Genomic DNA, 6,815 nt, shown 5'->3' with positions numbered 1-6,815 from the left:
ACATGTCTTTAAAAGGTCAAATGACCCCTAGAATTTTCCAAATTTTCACATGACAGTTGTATTAGTGCACGCTAAATGTAGAAAAGTTTTGAAGGGCATAAGAGGAAGCTATCTCCCATTTGTCGTCAGACATGCATTGTTCCCTCCCGGAACCATGAGCCTTCTAGTGAGTTGCTCAAGTTTGTGAGGGGTGTGTGTCCAAACTTTCGTCAAACATACCAAATGTTTTACCACATCATCTTGGTGGCATGACATTACATCAAGCAAGGTTTCATGTGTTTCTGATCTTTTTTCAATTTTTTGGAATTTAAATGCCATTGGCACTCCATGCACGTGTCCAGGGCGTGAGACCAGTATGTTTGAAAATTCCTTCCAATTTACTGCACATGGAATTAACTCGCACAAAAGTACACAAATATGATTTTTCAAACCATTATTGTTAGCCGTTGCATGTAGATGTAGTTCAAATTTGGATTACGGTCATGAAATGGCTAGAAAACCACTTAAATGTCTTAAAAGGTCAAATGACCCCTAAAATTTTCCAAATTTTGACATGATAGTTGTATTAGTGCACGTTAACTGTAGAATTTTTTTGAAGCCCGTAGGAGGAAGCTATCGCCCGTTCGTCATCAAACATGCATTTTTCCCACTTGGAACCACGATCCTTCTAGTGAGTTGCTTCGGTTTGTGAGGGGTGTGTGTCCAAACTTTCATCAAACATGCCAAATATTTTACCACATCATCTTGCTGGCATGACATTACATCAAGCAAGGTTTCATGTGTTTCTGATCTTTTTTTATTTTTTGGAATTTAAATGCCATGGCGCTCCATGCTTCATTGTGTCATAGCCGTGAGACTAATATGTTTGAAAATTCCTTCCAATTTACTGCACATGGAATTAACTTGCACACAAGTACACAAATATGACTTTTCAAACCGTTATGGTTAGCTGTTGCTTGTACATGTAGTTCAAATTTGAATTACGGTCATTTAATGGCTAGAAAATCACTTAAATGTCTTAAAAGGTCAAATGACCCCAGAAATTTTCCAAATTTTGACATGACAGTTGTATTAGTACTACAAATTTTCTTTTACATTTAAAACATGATCCGTTGCCACTTTACTCCAAATTCATCTTTCATAGCTAATAAAAATAGCAACAACATCACACACGGTTTTTTGTAGGAACAGTTTGCGACGAAAATTCGTGGGTCTATTTAAGTCTTCCTCCTTAAGCTTCGTCGGCTCGTCTGCTCCAATGCCGACAACCCTCGAATCCACAAATCTGAATCCCCATACCTGAAACCCCTTCTTGCAAAGATGACGCCGTCGAGACGCTTCGTGAAGGCCCGTACGGTGGTCGCGTCCTCCCCGAGCGTCGCCGCCTGCGCCGAGAGCGCGGCCGCATCCGCCGAGAAGGCATCTGCGCCAGTCATCAGGGCAGCTGCAGGAGCCGAGATAGCTGCAGCTGCTGCTGCGATGGCGATTGCGGCTGCAATCGCCGAGAGCGCTCGAGCTGCCGTCTGTGCCGGCGATGTCACCCCGGCCCAGGACGAGGCCATTCACGCCAAGATCGAGGATGCGCACGCCAAGATATTCGAGGCCACCTCGGAATCCAGCATGCAACCGATGTCTGAAAAGGCGGCAGTGGCCATGGAGCACCTGCTTCGTCATGAGATCGCCGAGCGGGAGCTGGAGATGAAGGAGGCGCGGAGATCAAGGAGTGCTGGAGGAGGAGTTGCGCGTGGCCGAGGTCGAGGTTGAGAAGAGTTTGCCCGTCGAGGAATTGACGGTGGAGTACCAACACGAGCTCTGGCACAGCCACTACTACGAGTACTACAACCTTGAGGGCGGCACCGAGGACGAGGACGAGGACGCGGCTGACTTCAGCAGGGGGGACGCGGAGTCCACCAACGGTGGCATGTCGCCAGGACAAGTCATCGACGTCTCATCTCACACCGGCGATGCATAGGCCGGCGCGGCAACGGCTTTGTTAAAATTATACGTACTTAGGCTTTGTTTTTAATGCTGGTCTTTTGTTATAGCAATGTTTAGGTCAACTGGCTCTGTTTAATTGCTAAAATTGCTCGATTCAGTAAGTGTGGTATGTGTGCTGTATGCTCTTTTGTGTGCCCAATTAGCAAGCGATGTTAAATTATGCAATGACGTGGATGAGGACAGTACCTGGGGAAATTCCCACAAAAAATTGAATTATCAAACTCACCCCATGCGCGTAAAGCAGAAGAATCGTTTGCGATGCACACAATCGTTCAAAGTGAATGGTGTCCGGCGGCACCGCACGCAAAGTTTCCCTCCACATTTCGAATGTTTTGGCCTACCGCCGAAATGTCTACCCCTGCCCCCCTTCCCCACGCCCTTTTCTCCCCGACCACAAGTCACATTTCCCCTCTTTCCTCCTTCCTTCCTTCCTAAGCTATAGCCTCCTCGCTTTCTTACACGCTCTCACCGTCTCGCATCCTACCGCAGGGGTCGCCATGCTCTTCTTCTGTGACCTCTCCAGCGGTTCCTCCTCCTTCGACGACGACTCCTTCACCACCCGGGTATGCCTCTCTTCTCTCTCTCGGGCTATGACTTGGAATGAAGGATTTTAACCCGGCGGTCGATTTGAGTCATTTCTTCCTCTTATAGCTCCCTAGGACCATCAGTTCCAACGAATGGAGCTGGGTGGCTGTCGGTGTACAAAAGTAGGTGCCTTTCTGTACCCCTTTACTTGTGCACGGGCAGTCGTAGCCGCACATATGGCCACGCTTGACAAAGCAGAGGAAGCAAAGATACAAGGATGCCGAGGCAGCACTCAAGCCAGAAGCATAAAGAGTAAAGGGACAAGATGGGCTTCCCTCGACAACAGCCTTGCCGGGGCGGCCTACGTAGCCCCGGCAAGAGTCTTGCCGGCGCAACCTGCCCAACACCAGCAAGGCCACCACTCTTGAGCCTGAGAGCTCTGGCACCATCAACACCGTCAAGGACAAGACTCAGGAGTGTCTTGCATAGTGGCATGTAGATCTTTGTGTGGACCAAAGACCTACAAAACTAGATGAGAACCAGAAGACGAAGACCCCCGGCAAGATCCTTGTTGGGGACACCCACGAGACCCCGGCAAGACCCTTGCCGGGGACATCTGTCGGGCCGAGGCCCGCACTTGCCAGAGTTTCGTTGCCCCGCACCCGTTCCGACGTGGCGGCCAGCCTAACAACTAGGCGAGCGCCTGCGTGGAAGCATGCAGCTTCTAGGCCAACTAGCCAAGCACGTGCGTGGTGGCATGCAGATCTTCGTGAAGACCCTGCCACCGCACCAGCACCGCAGCCAGCCTCCCAGCGTGGCGCTGCATGCCTCATCACCTTGGATGCGCGTCGAAGCAAGGTGAGGCAATGATAGACGGGACGAGCTTCTTTGCCGTTCCCGATAAAGCAAGAGGACACATAGGCGGCGCATTAAATGCGTTTGTCCTATGATGTCAGGAGATAAACTTGTACACTGTACACACTTTCCACCTCCTGTGTGTCACTGTGGCAACCCCTTTGACAAATAAAAGGAGGCCCGAGGCGTACTGAGGGAGGATTTAGACTTTTTAGACTGGGGATGCACCGTAGTTAGTTCAAGAGCTCAAGAACACTAAATACACACAAAGCAGGACTAGGGCTTTACGCATCGTTTGCGGCCCAAGCATGTACCCCTTTACTTGTGCACGGGCAGTCGTAGCCGCACCTATGGCCATGCTTGACAAAGCAGAGGAAGCAAAGATACAAGGCTGCCGAGGCAGCACTCAAGCCAGAAGCATAAAGAGCGAAGGGACAAGATGGGCTTCCCCCGGCAAGAGCCTTGCCGTGTTGGCCTACGTAGCCCCGGCAAGAGTCTTGCCGGGGCAACCTGCCCAACACCAGCAAGGCCACCACCCTTGAGCCTGAGAGCTCTGGAACCATCGACAGCGTCAAGGACAAGACTCAGGGGTGCCTTGCGTAGTGGCATGCAGATCTTTGTATGGACCAAAGGCCTGCAAAACTAGATGAGAACCAGAAGACGAAGACCCTGATAGAGGCAAAGGTGTCCCGTCTTTCGATTGGATGGTGGCTATCATTTTGGAGGAAGTCGACTTTGACAATCCGACTACGAACGTGCGAGGACGTCGCGCCTTAGCAATCGCTAAACCAACTCTGAGAGGTTATTGACCACGCCGGAGCACGATCAAGCTGACCACGAAGGTCTATTTCCTGCAGGCAAACGAAGAACAAGCAAGAAACTAAGATTGCAATCTGGATATTGCGAATATAAGAGGAAAGCTTTATTGATCAAGGTGGGTTTCTGTGACACCTTTGTCTGGTCGTTGAACACAAACGAAGTACGTGAAGTTGCAGCTATGGCGAACTTTAATCTAAACAAAACCCAAAGTCTAAACGATGCCCTAAGGGTTGTATATATGGAGGAAGAGGTGGGGAATTTCGTCGCCCTTCAGGGAGGGGTCCGAAACCAACCCTAACTTTTGTTTCCCCACACATACGGACTCTAAAAATAGCCTATACTTTAAGTACTTCGAAATTACATGGGCCTGGCCTAATAATAAGGTGACGCAGCACCTAGAATAGCCTCTGGACAACATTTATGAAGTGGCATCTTGTATATTTCGTCCAAGGCTTCATGCACTCCTCATGGTGGCTTCAAAGTCCTGAAATCATCACTTGTAACTCCGTTCTTGTTCCGCTTGCGCATGCCATCATCTCCAGGCTTGGTCTTGCTCCAGTGTTCATCCCTCTTATGCATGCCAGGCCCTTCATTTGTAAGCAAAACAAATGTATCCAATTTAGGCAGCATCATATTCTCATGAACATTAGAATCATTACCAAGAAACGAAGTACCTGATAATTTAATTGGCGTGCGCGAGCTCTAGTAATTGGTCCAGTATATGTAGTAGTAGGGGCCGTGGGTGTAAAAATGGTATTGATGTCCTCATCATCCTCCCCTTCTTGAAATGAAGTCATCCTCAACGGAAGCTCATCTTCCTCACCCAAGTAAGGATTCAAATCTGCAATGTTAAAAGTGGGACTAACCCAAAAATCTGAAGGCAGCTCAAGTTTAAATGCATTATCATTTATTTTCTCTAACACCTTAAAAGGACCATCAACACGTGGCATTAGCTTTGATTTGCACAAATCAGGAAATTTATCCTTACGCAAATGTAACCAAACAAGATCTCCAGGTGCGAACACAACATGCTTTCTACCCTTATCTCCAGCAAGTTTATATTTAGCATTCATACGCTCAATGTTTTCCTAAGTTAACTCATGCATTTTTAAAATTAATTCAGCATGTTATTTAGCATCAAAATTTACCTTCTCCGAAGATGGAAGAGGCAACAAATCAATAGGTGCATGAGGGAGGAAACCATACACAATTTCAAAAGGGCACATCTAAGTCGTAGAATGCAATGAACGATTATAAGCAAATTCATATGAGGCAAGCATTCTTCCCACATTTTCTTATTATTCTTCAAAACAGCCCTAGGCATAGTAGACAATGTTCTATTGACTACTTCAGTTTGTCCATCAATTTGAGCATGACATGTAGTACTAAAAAGCAGTTTAGTCCCCAACTTAGCCCATAAACATCTCCAAAAGTGGCTAAGAAATTTAGTATCACGATCTAAAACAATAGTATTTGGCACACCATCCAAGCGAATAATTTCACGAAAGAATAAATCAGCAACATTAACAGCATCATCGCTTTTATGACATGGTATAAAGTGTGCCATTTTCGAGAAACTATCCACGACAACAAATATGCTATCCCTCTCCTTCTTTGTTTGAGGTAAACCTAAAAGAAAGTGCATAGATATATCCTCCCAAGGAACACGAGGTACAGGCAAAGGCATATATAAACCATGAGGATTGAGTCGTGACTTAGCTTTTTGACATGTAGTGCAGCGAGCAACAAAACGCTCAACATCCCGTCTGATCTTTGGCCAAAAGAAATGTCTAGCAAGTATATCCTCCATCTTCTTCACGCCAAAGTGTCCCATTAATCCTCCTCCATGCGCCTCCTGCAACAACAAAAGACGAACGGAGCTAGTTGGAATGCAAAGCTTGTTAGCATGAAACACAAATCCATCGTTAACGACGAACTTGTTCCATGTTCTTCCTTCTTTACAATTCTGCAATACATCTTTAAATTCAGCATCATGTAAATATTGATCTTTGATGGTCTCCAAACCAAATATTTTAAAGTCAAGTTGTGAAAGCATAGTATAACGACGAGACAATGCATCAGCAATAACATTTTCTTTACCCTTCTTGTGTTTAATGACATAAGGGAATGTCTCAATGAATTCAACCCATTTAGCATGTCTATGATTCAGTTTGTCTTGACTTTTAATATGTTTCAAAGATTCATGATCAGAATGTATAACAAATTCTTTGGGCCATAAATAATGTTGCCATGTTTCTAAAGTACCAACAAAAGCATATAATTGTTTGTCATAAGTAGAATAGTTCAGACTAGGCCCACTCAATTTTTCAGAAAAGTCTGCAACAGGTTTGCCATCTTGTATTCCACTAGTATCACATTCAAGCTCAAAAGTCTTACTAAAATCAGGAAGTTGGAGTAAAGGAGCATGTGTCAACTTATCTTTCAATACCGTGAAGGCTTCTTCCTGTGCGGTACCCCAAACAAAAGGCACATCCTTCTTTGTAAGCTCGTTGAGAGGTGCAGCAATGGTGCTGAAATCTCTCACAAAATGCCTATAGAAACCAGCCAGGCCAAGGAAACTCCTCATTTGTGTGACCGTTTTGGGCTGCGGCCAACTC

Source organism: Aegilops tauschii, chromosome 1 (genome assembly GCF_002575655.3).
Source record: "Aegilops tauschii subsp. strangulata cultivar AL8/78 chromosome 1, Aet v6.0, whole genome shotgun sequence".
In the NCBI taxonomy this organism is placed as follows: Eukaryota; Viridiplantae; Streptophyta; class Magnoliopsida; order Poales; family Poaceae; genus Aegilops; species Aegilops tauschii.
This window is presented reverse-complemented; position numbering follows the sequence as displayed.